This window comes from Meleagris gallopavo, chromosome 5 (genome assembly GCF_000146605.3).
Source record: "Meleagris gallopavo isolate NT-WF06-2002-E0010 breed Aviagen turkey brand Nicholas breeding stock chromosome 5, Turkey_5.1, whole genome shotgun sequence".
In the NCBI taxonomy this organism is placed as follows: Eukaryota; Metazoa; Chordata; class Aves; order Galliformes; family Phasianidae; genus Meleagris; species Meleagris gallopavo.
In genome coordinates, this window is record NC_015015.2 from 1,094,203 (window position 1) to 1,111,688 (window position 17,486).

At 48.1% G+C, this 17,486-nt stretch overlaps 1 long non-coding RNA gene across 2 annotated transcripts in view; it reads left to right on the forward strand.

Moving 5' to 3' along the window:
- LOC116216642 overlaps positions 1 to 17,486 on the forward strand; it is a 53,328-nt gene that overhangs the window by 34,141 nt on the left and 1,701 nt on the right. Inside the window, exons 2-4 of one of the 2 annotated variants that reach the window (XR_004159786.1) lie at positions 280 to 434; positions 2,138 to 2,284; positions 2,490 to 4,500. This is a non-coding gene — a long non-coding RNA (uncharacterized LOC116216642). Of the gene's footprint in view, positions 1 to 279; positions 435 to 2,137; positions 2,285 to 2,489; positions 4,501 to 17,486 lie in introns of those variants that run through there. The other variant, XR_004159787.1, reaches the window with a different exon arrangement.

Here is a 17,486-nt window from a genome sequence, read left to right on the forward strand (position 1 = left end):
CTCTGTTTATTACCGTGGCAAGTCCTGGTTGTAAACGCAATCCTGCAGTGATTCCTGGTTGGACTTTGCTGCCATTCATTGGAATGGAAAGTAATGTAAAGCCTTCTCCATTGCTTTGTCTTTTGACTCTTAAGCTTCTTTCAATGAGCTCTGGATTTAAAGCCACCTTCCTGATGTTCCTGATGTTATTTATCACAACATTTACAGTGAACACCTATAAACTCTACCAAATTCTGCCTGGTATCCTTGTAGTAACTCCTGCCTGTTGTTACTTCCCAGGGAGACATCAAGTTTTACACCCAAAACATCGTAGTGGGCGTACAGGTGGCTCTCTGAATGCAAGTTCAACCAGCAAACCTCCATGGCTGGATGCACGCTTACAAGGAAGCACTGAGCTGACAGAAATGTGTCTTTCCATCCTGGATGCAGAGCAGGTAGGAGCACCATGCAGTATGGAGCTACACTTGCACTGAAGTACATCCAAAACCTTCCCTGAAGTTGGCAGGGAGGGAAAGTGTCTCTGTGACCTTTTGTATCTAATAAGCAGAGTGTAGTGGTGGATTTTACTGTGGATGCAGTTTTGCCATAAGATTGTAAGATGCAAAACTGAGGGGAAAAAAATGAATACTGGGCAAAAAGGACCGAGGCAAAACACATGAGCGTTATCCGGTCTGCTCCTAATGTGCTCTCTCAGAGTGGATAATAATATAAACATTCATCCATTAGAAAAAAACTACCCTTTACTGCCCCCCATTAAATACATTGGCAGTCCTATTAAAATACAAGTCAGATTTGTGTTTAATGATCTTGAAAGGAAAGTAATTGCTTGAGTATTACCATTCAAATGTTCTTGCAGCAGCATATAATATTTACAGTCTGAGCGGCACTTCTGAGCACGGCACGGCACTGAAGATTGCCCAGCCTCTTCACAGGAACAGCCTGCGTGGCCGAGAGCTCAGCTACGGAAATGATATGCTATCTGAGCACTGTACAACCTGGGAGAAACAACTTGGCAATGGGCTGCATAATTTTTCAATTTTAATAAGCTCTCGAAAGAAAATCTTTACAAACCCCGTACTTAGTGCAGAGGCAGGGCTTAAACGCTGCCAGTGTTTGCTTGGATTAGGAACTCTGGTGTTGCTCCCATGAGCAAACTCCTCTTTTTGGGTAGATTTTGTGCCAGCATCAGACACAACGTCATGCTGAGAACAGTAGTATTTTGCTGTACATTTTGACTACTGACAATATCTTACAAGGTGAAGGCATCCAAGATGATTTTGGTTCAGCTATTATATGTTTTCGTGGGAATGTCCTCGAATCAGAACTCGTTTCAACTGAGGAAGGAGGGAATGTGAAAGCAAATTCAAGGAGGAAACAAAAAAGGTGTTGTGGTATATTTATTTGTACAAGTGTATCAAGCGTGAACATGGGGAGTATTTCATAAAGCAAGCAGCAGGTGTGCCACAAAGAACTTTTCTGATAGGAAAAGCAGATTCCTTGTCCTTTTGTCCTTCTCTCACCTACCTGGCTCACCTAGGCCTTTGTCTTTCAGGGGTCCTTCAAAGTGATGGTAGTGTCCTGGGCTGGCACGGGCCATCTCTTGTTCGCTATTAGGTGGTATAGGGAGGCCACAGGTATCACTGAGATTCTTGAACTCACCTGTGATCAAGATTAATTAAAAAATATTTACAACTCAAAATGCCCATGGCGTTGCTTTTTGTTAGACATACTGGTTTTGAGAGAGACAATCCTTCGTGTAGTGCATTAGCCTGTACAGCCTCAGATGCCACCACCAGGCACCATCCCAAGCAGGGAGGGCAGCAGGGTCACGAGCTGAAAGGAGCCAGATGAGATGCAGCAGGGCACCACCACATACTGATCCACCTGGTGCCATGGGCTGGATACTAATGTCAGTGCTTGGGGGCCTATGATGGCTTTATTTGTAAGGGGACGCATTATAGAATTTCCCTCCTTGTATGCACTGAACTGACACTCTGTTTTGTTTATTAGGAGGAATTGTGCCTTGCTGAGTGTTGGTTGCCACCCTTTCTCCATCTCAGCCAGCCCAGATAACTCCATCTTTGTTTTGTGGTCATATTTGTATGTACGCTTTTACACTTCTCTCTTTCTTCATTAGTTTAGAGCTCAAAACACTGCAGATGTGGTGATCCTGGTTCTCCTTTAGGACTTTCTTGGATTGCGCTCATGACCAGAAAGATGTGCAAAGCAGATATAAAGGTACTTCATGCACAACCCCAAGGCAATGCCAGGAGCCTTAGCACAGGTAAGAATGAGACTTGAAATCTCTGCAAGTACTGTGAAATGCCTGCATGCTGTCCATGAACAACTAAAGGGGAAGAGAGAAGCAGAGGCAGAGAAGCAGGAAAAAGGAAAACAATTCCTGTTTATTCAATCTGTAATAGCAGGGAAGAGCAGATAGGCCCTTCAAAGTTTCCTGATTCTCTAACTGGCGTGTTTTAAATTTCAAGCTGGAGCAGCCAACAAACCCAGGAAAAAATGCACCTACGCGATTTTAACGTGACTTGCCTCGACTTCAGGTCAACTAAGCAGTACATCTGGATGACACAACACATTGCTCTTGAGAGCCCAAACAAAGCTCTTGTGTTGTTGCTGCACTTTGGACTGAGTGTTATTCAGGCTCGATGACCAACTGGTGGTGCTAATGCTTCGTTGGATGGGAGGTGAAGGAAGGTTCATTACCCCTCACTAAATATGTACATGCATTACACAAACCCTCTGCAAATTACAAAGCAGCTTTCACCAACCTTGCAATTAAAGGATTCAGCTTGATTTTTAACAGACGCTTGCAGGAAGCAGTTACACACATGTATTCCAAAATTTCATATGGCAGCACTTTAATCACGATGGTTTCAAGGGACAGGCACTTGCTGAGGACACTTGACCTTTGGTCTTTAGTCCTTACATCAAGGTTTTGTGTGTCCTCTTGTATCTGTGATAGGATGTTTATTGCCTGGGAGGAAGGTTAGATACTCATGCAGTTACACAGAGGGCTGTGAAGCAGTAAAACATCAAGCTGGGGGACGGCTAGCCACGCTCAGAGCAACCCGTGTAGCTGATCAGTCGTGGTCTAAGCCTCAGTGAGCAGGAAGGCTCTGGAGCATGGTGTTGTTCTGTGTTTCAAGCAGTGTGGTCATTTACTGCCTCTGACCTAAGCTCCAAAAAGAAGAGCGTGAGAAAACAAAAAAAAACAACTGGTGCTCTCATTTATTTCAATGAGTGAGTCAAGGTACAATTCTTTGTATTTGGTGGAGCCGTTTGCTGTTCTAGAGGTTTTTACCTAGTGGCATTTTGCAACTCTGTCCCCTAGGTGTTGCACTGAGAGCCACCTGTAACAAAAAGGTCAGTGACAAGTTTGCAAGGGGCTGTCTGTTGCCTGGAGAGGGGAGGGGAGGAATAGAATAATTTTCTTTTGCAGCACACAGACTGCGAGAAGAAAACCCCTTTTCACACCAGCCCTGACCTGTGAGGATGTTTCCCTGGCAGGGCTGCACAGGAGGCATGCAGAGCAACAGCGAGGAACGGAGCAGGGACCAGTGGTGTGATATGGTGGTGGATGGTTTGTGACATCCAGGTGATGACAGCCACCATAGTGTCGCATTGCCACCAAGTCTATTTATTCCCTGAAATCATCTTCCTCAGGTAGCTGCTGTGCTGCTGTTGAGATGCTGGAGCAGCAAGGTACCTCTGGGCCAACAGGAATGGCAGGCAAGAGGTACCACTCTGCACCCACCCCCAGCACCACGGGAAGGGGTATAGTTCCTGATTTCCTCTGGGCTGAAGCATCTGTGGTGCTACATTGACATCTACCACCCACTGTCCTGCAAAAACATCTTGGGAACTGCTGCATTCAGATGCTACATGTTGGCCATTTTCTAGGTACACACACACACAAAGAAAACAGGACAGATCCCAAATATGGGACTCCTCCAAGTTCAAAGTCACATAGATCTCCCTTTCCTCCTCTTGCACCCTGCAGCCTGCCCTCTGCCCCCAAATCCAGGGTGTTGTCCTGGGGGGGAGTTGGCTGAAGGCAAGAGGTAGCTGAGCTTCAGCTGTCATTCACTGACCAGCGCATCAGATTCAATTTTCAGTGGAAGAAACAAATCTCCTTCCTCTCCTTTCTTCCAAAGTGGGTCCAGGGACATGCAGGGGTTTTCAGGCCCTGTTTCTCCTTTTTTCTTCCATTCCTAATGATTTGTTTTTCCTACTCCAAATCTCTTCCTGGTAGTTTTCCAAGTTTCCTTTTCTTGGATAGTGTCACCTCTCCTTTCTTCCCCATGCACATTCCTTTCCAGGGGCAGCCCTAGCAGCACACTTTGCTTCGACTGATCATGGGCAAGACATGAGCTCTGCTGCTGGTTTTCTTTTTCTGTCTCATCTTGCTTCTTTCCCATAGTCAGGCATATTAACATTTGTATGGGGCTGCTGAATCAAGGCCTGAACCTCTGATTGATCACCTGAGGCGAGCAGTGAGTCAGCCAGGGGAGCACAGGTGAAGGCAAATCATCTGTGCTGCAGGAAGGGGTGGAGCCTGGCTGCACCTCTCCTAGACCCATGTAAGAGCTGACTGCCAGTGGGGAAGGATCTTTCTGGAATCCGCTCCATTGGAGTTCATCTTGTGAGCCCAGGACAGGGTGAGTGACTTTCTCTCATTACTCCAATATAAATTATATTAGCCAAGCTCTTGGATATATATATGCCATCTGTATATCCATTGATTATACAATATTCCAGTTCTGTTATTCGTTGTTTATCTTTTGTTGGAGAATATTTGCCTTCTGTCTCATTTGGAAAAAAGTGAGATCGGTGCCAGGTTTTTAACAAGATGAGGGCTTCTCTATTTTTGTTTCAGTTACTGCTTCTCTAATTGTGTTCCAGCTCTACTGCTTTGGGTTGTGGGACGTGAATACCCTGAGAGGCACACACATGTTGGATGTGCAAGTTGGATATTTGCATGTACAAATGTCCAGCTAAATACATACTTGGCCATCCACATTGCTAAATATGTGACCGCTATATACAGCCATGCCAAATCGTGGCTGTGTTGCTGCTGGTGCAGCGTGGATTTCTTACAGATGTGATGCAGCAGTGCAGGGCAGCGTGGATGGGGTGTGCTAGTGAATGTGCTGCATTTCTGCACACAGTCCTTGCCTTCTGACGTTTGCAAATTTGTCCCTTAATCTCTGTGGTGCAGGATTTGCTGTCAAGGAACATTGTCTGAGATGAGCTGTTGGGATTCAGGTTATCAACTAAACATTAATTATTCTTCTGACTAAACCCTCAACAGCTAGGCTAGATAATACAAATGTAAAGAAAGAAAGGGGTATGAGTCATGTTCTGTACTTGAAATCTAGAATGAATCCTACTGTAGGAGCAGAATCATATACCATAAGCATATGTGTGTTGAGACATAACAGAGTGAGATCCTTAGCCGGGATTGAGCCAGGCATTGCCTCTGGAACCAAAAGGCATGTTCATGAGTTGAAGCCCCCAGCCTGCCTTATTTCGAACACCCAGAGGGATTGCAGGTAACGACAAGATCTGTCAGGCTGTGCTGGGGAAACCAAAATCACAGTAACAAGGAAGATCTGTTAATTTTTTTGCTGTAGAGATCTACTTTATTATTCTTCACATTTATGCAAGAAGCTGCTCAGACAGACAGAAGTGGCATAAGCCCTTAGAGAAGCTAGAAAACTGGCAAATTGTAAACACAGAAGCATCAAACCTTTGTGGAAGAAAATCCCGCCTGCCTGATGTCCTCACTAGGCAGGAAGACCCATGTCTTCAGTTTGTGTAGGTGGCTGCTCTAATTGCACTACAGGTTTGTATTTATATTTATGTCCCTGTGTTCCATGCATGATAGAAATGTCGTAGTGCTTAATTTCATCATGGTGTTGTCTCTGTGTTCAGCTAGGCTAGAGAGGAAGTATTTACCCTTCAGCCTATGCAACTGACTGCTTTTAAGCCCAAGCCATGGCTCAGAATAGATCCATAAAGAGCTAATGAGAAGAATAAAAATCAGATAGTTAAAAAATGATGTAAGGTAGGGTCTTAATTTTTTATTATTAAATTCACAGTACATTAAATATTAAGTGTTCATAAACTTTGTTTTGTGCAGTGATAAATTAATAATATCTACATAGGCATGTTCTTTTACAACAGGGAGGCCTAGAAATGTAGTACCGAAGGACCTTGTGTTGACAACTGAAGCTATTAGAATAGACTCCTTCATCCTCAATCATAAAAAGTAGATAATGTTATTTCTTATTACTATTAAATGCAAAATGTCTTACTAGGAAACATATATGTCACTACTAAAAATAACTACCAGGGAATGTTTTGAGCAACGAAGAAAAAAAATGTTAACAAATTGCATCTTGAGATAAATCCAGTGGAATGTTCTCTGCTCATCTCTGCCATTCTCATATTGCTTTCCAACTTATTCTCACGTTAGCCCATAGCAGGTTGTGTAAGGTTTATGTCCGAGGACAGGCAGTAGGGGCTTAACATGGCATGTTGTACTTTTGGGAATCATAACCAGCACTAATGGCCCCAAAATGCAGATTCTTGATTTACTGAAATACGTCTGCTGGCCTCTGCTTGGGAAAGGAAGGGTGAACTTTGTGTTTTGCTTCTTTTCTGTGAACGGCAAACACCTCCTTGATTAGGGGATTTTGGTAATTTTTATCAAGGTTTTAACAACATCATTCATTCAAACGCATCTCGTGGTTTGAAAATACTTGGTGGAGTGTGTATCTTCAGTCTTCTCAAGGAGAGCATGCTTGTCTGTAGAGAGGCTATGGAGGTATAGTTCAGAGTTCATGTAGCCTGGAGGAAGGGATGCTGGTTTTAGCAAGTTTGTTATCTCTACACAACCCAGAGAGAGGATCCATCCTCTGGTCAATGGAGCAGCTCCCAGTGCTGTAAGTGGCATTGCTCTGGGCAGATAGTGTCGGAACCCCTTCATCACCTGTGAGCACCTGAAACCCACAGGAAATACATTTCTGGAAATGAGTGGGACGAAAGGTTGGTTTGCACTAACAGATGCTAGTTGTTGAGTCTGGAAACATTAAATATTTTTCCAAACTAGGAATCAAAAGGGAATCATTTGAGATTTCTGTGAATGGCAGAGAAGGAGCACCCTGACATCCCCAGGCAGCTCTTGCCCCAGTTTTTACCCCAAGCTCCTCAGTTGGAAGCCTGGGTACGGCAGGGCTGGAGCAACATGTGCTCTGGCTGTCTGTTCCAACGGCCCCAGCCAGCTGATGGGAACTAGGACGTGCAGAGGAGCGGGTGCTCCTCGCTCAGCTGCTGCGGTGGGCTCGGACCAGCTGGAACACTGAGGGCCGCCAGCAGCTCCCAGGATGGCTTGAAGCATGGGCTGGTGGGGGCAGTGAGGCCCAATGGGGAAGGGACAAGCCCTGGGGGGAGCAGCAGCTGCGGCTCCCTGCCAGGCTCCCCCAGCCCTCTGCCCGCAGCACAGCCCTGTCCTTCCCTTCCCACTTAGGGGGCTCTGCCCGAGGCTGCCTAGCCTTCTCTCAGGCCTTCAGAGCAGTGCGTAAGTGACCTTGTGCCCATTTGGAGGTGAGGAGGCAGAAGGGAGCCTAGTTCCAGTGACAGAGTGCCAGTGCCCCCCTCACCCCCCTACACCAGCTGGGTGACCCAGCTTTTTGCTCTACCAAAGCATGGGAAGGAAACACCCATGGCCAGGCACGCTGCCATCCCCATCCCACAGGGATCTGTTGAGCTGAAACTGCCCCCCCCGACTGTGCCAAAGCACTTCCAGCCCCATTGGCCCCTGGCTCCATGGGGAACCCTCAGAGGAGCGCAGAGTGAGCCCCTCTGCATCCTGTCCCAGGCTGCTGCCGAACCTTGCTGTCCCACCGCTTCGCCCTGCAGCTCTGTGGCTTGTTTTGCCATTGCATTTTGTTTTAAAACTGGTCCAGATTTCAGTGATGCCCTTACAAGACAGGGCATTGATTTCTCATCCTGACTTCCTTTATTCCTTACAAAGCTCCTCTAGAAGGGCCTTCCCGGAGGAGCCAAGCTGCATCGCGACCAGCTTTTCACTGCAGTCCTCGGGAGTCACTTGGTCAAGTAAAGCTGCTGTATGTAAACGCTGCATTCACTGCATAACAATTGGAGTGAAGTTTTTATGCACAGGGCTTTTTATTTTCCAATCAGCGGCACTGAGTTGGGACTTTTGGGCTAAACTGGTAGCTCTGGGCAGCTTTGAAGCGTCACAAGTGGAGGGTTTTGTCTGTGGAAGATTTACTAGCAGAGATCTTTTATTCAGCCGTTTTATTAGCCTCCTTTTACATATGTATAGCGGTGAGGGGGAAAAAACCTGTTGTTGGTGAAGTGCAGAGTCTATTTCCCCTGTGGTATGCATACACAAAAAAAATGAAAATAAAAAAAATTGTGTGAAAAACTGTAGCCCATGGGCCTCCCCAGCCAGCAAAATGTCACCTTTAGGCAAAGTTTTCTCATAGCACCTGTGTGCCCTGAGCCTGGATGTGGGGCTGGGGTAAGAAGCACACAGCTCTGGGCAGCGCAGCTGGAATAAATCTGCTCGCCCGCAGTGCAGGCAGGGGGAAGTTTTCGCCCACTTAACACGTTTTTTTTATAATTTTCCCTGAAAGTTCTTGTTGAATTGAGCCCCGATGCGTGGACAAATTGGACAAGAAAAGTTTAAATGTTACCACTTTGGCTTCTCCTCAAGTGGTGCTGAGCACAGATGTTTGGAGGGGCCATCATGTCCCCGTAAGAATGGGGGCTTTGTGTGCATAACCTTACAAAGGACAGAATAGCCCTGCTTTGCTGCCAGCCACGGGATCATCCTATCTTTATGTGTTGATTTATTAGGCCAGGGATGAATGAAACCGTAATTAATATTACTGAAGCATTAGAGTCTATTTAATTTAAATGCCACTGAATATTTCACTTTCAGTTGGGAGTGACAATGTGTTCGGGACTGTTGGTGAAAGCCTCAGCCATCTGTTACCCCTACTAAGAAGGGAAGACAAGAGAGACACAGGGAGACAGAGAGCATTGAGCTTTGTGGCTTTTCCAAGCCTCCAGGATCATCATTCAACTCAAGGGCAGCCAAGAAACATTCCTGCGCATTGGAACCTTCGTGTATGGGGGAAAGGCTATAGGGACTGAAAGGGTATGAGGGCACAGCATCATCCCGGAGGGTGGGGAGAGAAGGAGGCAGAGAAAGGAAGGTGGAGTTTTATAGAGCGTGGAACGCACAGAATCACAGCAGTCAAGTGCTGAAGAAGGGGAGGACAGATCAGGGCATCAGGCTGTTTGCTGACGATCCAAAAGCATTTTTAAAGGAAGAGCCCAGGCAGGTCTGAACGCTGCCTGGGAGCCTCAATAGTGAGGGTGAAGTCCAGCCCCATCACAGCACACACAGCACAGCTCTGATCTGATGAGCTCTGCAATGTCGGAGGCACGAGGACGTGTCTCTTGTGATCTGTGTGGCCTCACCAAGGCAGAATAAATAAAGGGGAAAAGATGGAGGAGGCAGCCCCCACCTGAGAGCAGTGGCAGAGGGGACTGGGCAGCAAAGCGCGGGCCTGGGGGTGCAGGGCTGGGTGGGAGCAGCGCAGTCACGGCAGTGGTGCGAGGCTCTGCCTCCCTGGGATGGCAATTAGCACAGTGGGGTGTCCTATAATTGGGATAATTTGTTCTCCCAGTTTTTCTCCCGCAAATGGATTTGATGCCAGAGGGAAGCAGTGTGACTCACACCTTGCCATGCCAATTAGCTGATAAACATCAAATGTAAACAAAGATGGCCTAATTAAGACTAGTCGCCCAACCCCGGCGTGCATCTTGTCAAAATCCCACCAGCCTTTTGCATCCAGACTTATTCTCTCCTTTGCTGGGATTAAATTAGTGGCTTTGCACAAGGACCTCTTATCTCTGAGAGAAGCTTAGGGCAGGTAATGAGGGAAATTGGGAGCTGGCCGAGGGAGCGGTACCATCCCCATCCATCCCACCAGCGCCGCACAGGGACAGACAGCTGCTGTTTGTCCAGGTGAGCACCACCCCAAGGCGTTTGTGCTCACCTGCAGGCTCTGCAGGTATCTCAGCCTCGAGCCATGCTTGGCACTGGACCAGGCTGGCTGTTTCCTTGCAATTGCTGTGGCTTTGCAGCATCTCAGAACGTTGATATGATTGATATTAGGCTGCCTGGACTAAAACTCACCAGTACCTCTTTTCCCAGACTAAAGGTCCTCTGCGAGTTCTCAGGGTGAGCTCCAATGGCTGTCAGTTCTTTGTCAACCACCCCACAAAGAGTGGGAATAAATTGGGTGTCTCACAAACAAGTGCAGTCAAGCACCACTGGTATCTCACTGGTAAGCACAACTGGATGTTGTGTTGAGGGACATGGTTTAGTGGGAGCTATTGGTAATAGGTGAACGGTGGGACTGGATGATCTTTTAGGTCTTTTCCAACCCTGGTGATTCTATGATTCCATCTCCTGCTTCCCACAGAACGCTGCAGAAGGTAACCTGGAGAAGTCACCGGCTCTGATTTGCCCTGATGGGAGTGGTGTCTTGTTCAGACAACAAGTGAATGTCACTCTAATGTTATTTATTTAAAATATTGATTTAGAATCTCAGGCAGCACAGCAAACTAGCGATTCTCTGCTGTGATTTCCACAGCTTCTGCTGAATTTCAGTTTTCTCTGACAAAGTGAAAGGGAAAAGAAGGACACCAAGCTCTCCAACAGGATGTCTGCAGCATGGCTGGAGCACTCCTTGGTGTTCCCACTCCTGGGCCCACACCAAGTGCCCCGTTCCCATCTGAGTGCCTAAGGGAAAGCTGCCTGTGGGCCAGGAAAGCACCGTGTAAGGATAAGTGGAAGATTTCCAGCTCCCAAAAAGCTATTGGTGAGCATTTCCAAAGGAGCGTAAGAACACTTTGAAGTTCAGCTCATGAGTTAATAACCTGCTTTTGGGGGATGCTTTCAAATCACGTCTCAAAGGACCACGCTGCACTTCATTTTACTAAACATGGACACGCAAGGTGCAGCAAGGTTCATCAGGATGCCCCTCCCAGAGTGATGTGCTGTGACAGGAGAGTTGCATGACCTGCTAGTTGATGGGCAGGATAACAGCCCCACAGACACAGCAGGAGATCAGATTGCAAAGCAGCACTGAGGCTGCATGGGTCCGGTGATGCGCGGGGATCCCCTCTGCAGCATGGTGTGCACTAAGCCTCCAAAGCTGACATCCCTTTGAAAGCCCTCTTAATATATCCAATTATAGATTTTCAGCAACTTTGAGGAATGTTGGCTTTCCCAGCAGCTGACCTCAGAAAACACCATTGAAACCACGAGGGATTTTGCTGTTGAGCTCAGTGGGGGAGGATCAGGTCCTACATAATTTTATTGTCAGCAATGATGACCTCTCTTCACAAATGAAGAAAGCCCGTCCTGAACCATGCCCTTCGAAATGCAAACTGTTTATTTTTATAGCCGGATCCTTCGCCGAGTGGGATATTCGTGCATGGTTAACTTATCCTGGGCTTTAAATGCTTGCCAAGTGGCTTTAATAGCAGGATGTTGTTTAGAAAGATTGGGAAGGATTGCAGGCAGCAATAGAGATAATTGCCAAGGAGAGATAAATGAATCTTCAATCTCAGACCAAGTTGGCTTTATTGTTGGGTCAGGAGGGAAGGTCCAGAAAAATCCCTCGTCCGCAACTAAACGTGTAATGATAGTTTGGGATTTAGGGAAGCTGGCAGCTGTCGAGATTTTCCAATAAAAGCATCTTTTGAGGCTTAAGACAGGTTTGTAATTCCATATAAAGGCATGAAAGCCCTGTTTGGCATCAGGAATTTAGCATCGCGAGATCCAGAAAGCTGGAGATGAGTATTGGGGAGAGTAGCAGCCGGTGAGGCCCTGCATGTTAGACATCCTGTGGGCAGGGAGCAGGCCTAGCACCATCCTCCAACCAGACATTATCCCACCCCATCGTGCAGAATTAAGGTGCTTCATGACATGGCAGTTTGGCAGCTCAGTCTTGTTTCCAAAACAAGTTGCCCAAAATGAAGCGGGGGCAAAACCACTCCAACGTATCAAAAATATGGGAGAATCCTAGAATTGTTAAGGTTGGATAAGACCTCTGAGATCATCCAGTCCAGCCCCAACCCACCCACACCTTTGCCCGCTGACCACGTCCCTCCGTGCCACGTCTTGAACACCTCCAGGGATAGTGACTTCACCACCTCCCTGGGCAGCCTGTGCCACTGCATTACCACTCTTTCTTAGGAGAGATTTTTTCCTAACATCCATCCTAATTGTTCCTAATACCCAACCTAAAGAAAGCTCCACTTGTGAACACATCTCCCTATCACACAACACGACAGCATCCCCAAAGCGGCTGGTTCAGTTCCCCAGCCCGGGGCTGCGTTCCCAGCCAGCCTGCAGCCCCACTTGAGGAGCAGCCACCCCAGCCCACCCCACACAGGGACGTGCTCGCACTTGGTGCATTGCTCGGAGATTTGGGGCTGAGGCGCGTTCCTGTGGCTGACACCCAGCCCGGCCTGCCCGTTCCTGCGCATCCCAGTGCAGGGCTGTCATGGCTCATTACCTGTCTGTCTGAGGTTCAAGCCTGGGTGATTTCTAATTTTTTGAAGCTTAATGCTGGGAAAACAGAATTGGTTCAGTTCACCTCCTGGATATGTGTGTTTATGATATACAACGTGATACCGTGCACAGCCTCCCAGCTGCTCTCGTTGCTGAAAAATGGCCCTGCTTTATTGGTAACCGACCTTTCTAACAGCGTACCCACTGCGTGTGATGACGGAACGCATCCCCAGCGTTACTCCAGAGCCTGGGTGCCATTTGCTCCTGCTCTGTCCAGGCCCGCAGCCCGCAGTGACTGCAAGCCCCTTGCTGCGCCGTTCTCAGCTGCTTTACAAGGCTGCAGCTAATGTCATAACAAGAATTAAACTGTCTCATCCTATTACGCCCATCGTAGCTGACTTCACTGCCTATTAAGGTGACAGTGCAGTGATTTGAAATTTGTGTTAATTGTTTACCCCGTGTTGCCGAGGCCTTCTTGGGGTGTGTGCGGCAGCCTGAAGGTTTCCTCCGGCCACGGATTATCTGTGTGTTCTACTTTATATGGACTCTCAGAGAATACCCTCGTGGTCCAGATCGCACCGTCTGCCCATGGAGGTTCTTGGCCCATTCATTACCCCACTTTGGTCACAATGGAAAACAAACCCGTGGGAAGGGCATGGCTGGCTTTGGAGCTATGAGGCTTTAAGAGGCTTTTTGCCCTCTCTGATTCCTATCAGCATCTGCTGCCTTCATTTTGTGCTGTGGTCAAAAAAAAAGAATTTGTACATGAGCTGCAACTGGGTCTGAGAATCCTCAGGCGCCCAGCACATTTTGCACAGTTTATAGCTTATAAACGCGGTTGCGATTTGCAAAACTTGCTGGTTATTTGAATTCCCAGCATTTCTACCTGGGGAAAAGCAAAGTCTCCCAGCTGCCATTAGAGAGCATTTCATTAGCGCAAGCATTCACTATTTATATTTTGAGCAGAAACACGCCGCTTGCTGACACAAATAAAGTATAAAGCTCTCTCATCCCATTCTTGGCCACTCCCGCACCCGAGCACTGCATGCAGCATGGTCCTGTGCTGCTGGAGGCATTGACTGCATTTAATGCCAACTTTGCTACCCTTGGAAAGCACCACTTGTTGCCCTCCAGCCTTCAAACGCCCATTGTTCCCCATCTGTTTGGATGAACTTTCCCCATGTGTGTTCATCTGGGATTTAATCACGATAAAACCGCACACAATGACAGATTGTGGGTGAGCGAAAGGTGCCGGGTGAGCACAATGCGGTGCTTCAGCCACTGCCTCTGCGTGCTGTACAGGAGTGAGAGCAAGGGGAGCCCAGCAGGCTCCATGTGAGGGGTGAATGCGGGTGGGCACGGTGTGGGCAGGATGTGTCCTGGCTCCCCCACTACCTGGCAGCCTCACATCTGCATCCACATCTGCGTCCACACTGCGTCTTCTGCTCCCAGTGCCTCTAGCACAGGAAGCTGCAAATTGGAGGTAAAATTATTATGGAGTGACTCTGAGGCTTTCCTCAAACTTGCAGACATGGTCTTATTTCTCTTGGCCTCTGCCACCAGCTACCGCCTGAGTCGCTGCTTTAGAGGAAAAGTGCACTTAGCTCTTCTGCGGCTACAGCTTCTCACCCAGGAACATCCAAGGGTGTTTAAGTATTCATGGGGTGTGGAGTTTGGGGATCAGATGGTTTCTGTACTTTTTTGCTTGGATTTTTACCCTTATCTTATGACATATGCACTCGTTGCTGATGTGACCTACTTAGGAAAGTGCTGGCACCTGCAGCAGCGCTGCACGGCACAGCGTGGCTCACCATGGCATAGCACAGCACGGCACAGTGTGCTGCAGCCCATGAGCCCCAAATTGTGTGGATGCACAGCAGGACATGGGCTGTTGGCAGCACCCAGTGCTGCTCCCCAGCCTGAGCCTGACGGAGCTGCTAACATCATTTTTAGGGTTTTTTCCAGGAATGCGCTTCTCTGCGTCCACACTATGAAAACAAAAGGCAAACAAGTTGCAGCAGACTTTCTCTTGCAAAATGAATTTGTCAAGCTCTGCTGCGTTTTGCTGAACTGTAAGAAACTGAAATAAAAGTGATCGGAAAGTTAAGAACCTGGCTCCAAGGCAGAGCGCGGCGGGGATTTCGTTGCCTGTTTGCTCTTCCCAACGCTGGAGGTGTGGGCAGGTTTCCTTGTTGCCAGAGGAAATTATTAATGGCTTCAAGACCTTTCCAGACTGATCTTCTCCCTTCCCCATTGCATTCTGCAGATAATACTTTGATAATGTTTTGCAGACAGTAATGAAAATAGCTCAGGAAATCACATTTTGAGACAGCATTGGGGCTCTTCCCTTTATTCCATTCCATTTATCCATAGGCTCTGGCAGCAAATGGAAATTCCCAGTGCCCCCCCCCGCCAGACATATTTCTGTCTGCATTCGACTGATTTTTCTACCCCATCTCCTTCTGCTCTACGTGATCTGTCAATATTGGGTATCCCTTCATTACACTTTCCACCCTTAGCGCCTGTTCTTCCTCGCTGATTTCTCCTCCCTTTACCGTTGCTGTTTTCAGGGTTTGCTTCGGTTCAGGACTGCTGTGCCTGAAAGCAACGAGCACAGCCGTGTCTGTCACTGCAGAGCACTGTTTGCATCAGCTCTGTTTTGGGGCTCCAGCTCCCCATACACTGCTTGCACTGCGCAGCAATTACCCGGCCGAGGTGGTCGGTGCAATGAAGAGCTGTCAATACTGCGTCTATCACAGATGAGGCATCTGCAGGTATGGATCAGAGCAATCTGGCCATTGATTTTGAGATTCTCACTCCTCCGAGGACAGTGACAAATCCATACGCTGTTCCCAGGTGATGGGTATTGCCTGTAGATTCCTGATTTCTTCAGGGTGTGTTGGTGTGAAGTGAGTGTTGGTCTCTCAGTGCCAGTGAGTAAAGCTTGATTGGAAGAGTGGGCACAAACAGTACAGAGAAAAAACACTGCTGTGCTGCTGCATCTCCTATTACGTCTGCGTGTGTTGAGTCAGTTCTCTGAAAGCCCTTTGTGCTGCAGAAGATTCCGAGCAGGTAAGTGTGTCCTTATTGAAAAAGAAAGATTCTCTTCCTGGGGGAGCCGGGGAGTCCTGTGAGGCCATGTCTGTGTATGTGGGTGTACAAATGCAGTGAGCCTTCTGAACCTGCAGCCCTGCTCAGCGCCCTGCTCAATGGGACCACAGCCTGCACCGGTGTTGGTGAGGAATGGGGCATCACCATGCACACTGCCAGTGATTGCTGGAAATCTTACATTTGGAGAGAGTACGTCCTCACCCTTTGCTCCCTGTGATGATGCGTCGTGGAGACAATCTTTCTTTAAAACTTCTGAAACTTTTGACACTGAGCTCACTTTTATAAAGCAAGAAACGGTGGCAAAACGCAGATCCAAAAAAGGAACAAATAGAGGCGGAAATAATTGGGGCTGTTCATTTTGAAACCAAACGAGAGCCGAGAAGCTGTGAGCTCTCCCACGTTGGGGGCACGCAACACCCGCTGGCACTGCCCAGCCGTGCGCTGCAGCCTCACCGGGTTGAGAGGCTCCTGCCCAACTTTGTCCCTGCACAGAGCAGCCCTGTGCTGCTCCGGCACGCAGAGGTTTCGGTGAGAGGGTGGATTGGGCCCGCAGAGCGCTTAGCGCACATCCGACCGAAAAAGATGTGACACTATGAGCAGGGCACGTGTGAAAGTGTGAACGTGTGGCTGCGGCGGTGCGCGGGGTGTGCGTGCTGCGGGGCTGGGAGCAGCTGGGCCAGGGCCTGCGGGGCTGTCCTGCGGACAGCATGGTGCCATGTCCGTGTGTCTGTGTGCTTGTGTGCTTGTGTGTCTGTATGTCTGCGTGTCCGTGTGTCCGTTTGCTCACATGGGGCAAGGAGGGGGGCATCCCAGCTTCATTTCTCCCCCATGATGCGATGGAACACCTGACCCGTGAATCCTCACTCTCCAGGCTGACCCCAGAGTCAGCCTTTCCCAGAGGGGAAAATCCTGCTGCCTTGCCCAAACCTGCTCAAACTCTCTGGGCTCCCGCTGCCCGCTTACTGCAGGATTTTTGGCAGAATGCAGCAGAGCATTCAGAGCTGGAGGTGGGCTCAGCACTGCTGTGGATGAGCTTGTCCATGGGGCCAGGGCCCAAGGTGGGCTGGCCCTATCTGCTGCCTGCACGGCTCCATTCGACCAGCAGCCTGGGTCTCCTCCCCGCCTGTGGGTGAGAGTTGGAGCCGTTGGTAACGAACGAGTGCTGCCGTTCCCCTTGCCTTGGCTGCAGTATTTTTAAAGCTTTTTATTAAAAATTAATTTCTTTATTTTGTCGGAGACCCATCGCTCGGTCACGTGGCTCCCTGTCATGTTTCTATCCTTCCTACTCATATTCGAGTTATGCCATCAAGCTAATATATTGTGACTGCTCTTCTCTCTTGTGACAAAGCCTTGCAGCTGCCTCCAAATCAATAGATGTCAAAGAAATATGAAAACAATCATGACAGAGAACTTAAATCCTGGCTAGAGTCTGCATAATAAAAAATGTGCTTCTGTTCTCAAGGCGGCGGATTAATTTATCCGAAAGTTTAGTCAAATTTTATTCCGGTACCTTTTTCCCAGCAGATAGAGCTACATCTGTTGGGTTTGTAATGTAATTTGTAATTACTGCCCTTCATGTGGTCCAATGCCTTGAACCATCTTTAATTAAAAGCATAATTAAGGGAAGATCTAAAGGAAGACAATTACCAGATGGTCTTTTTTTTAGAAGCGGTTCGTTGCACGGAGGGAACAGCCCGGTTCGCTTCGGACTCTGCTTCAGGGCCGGAGG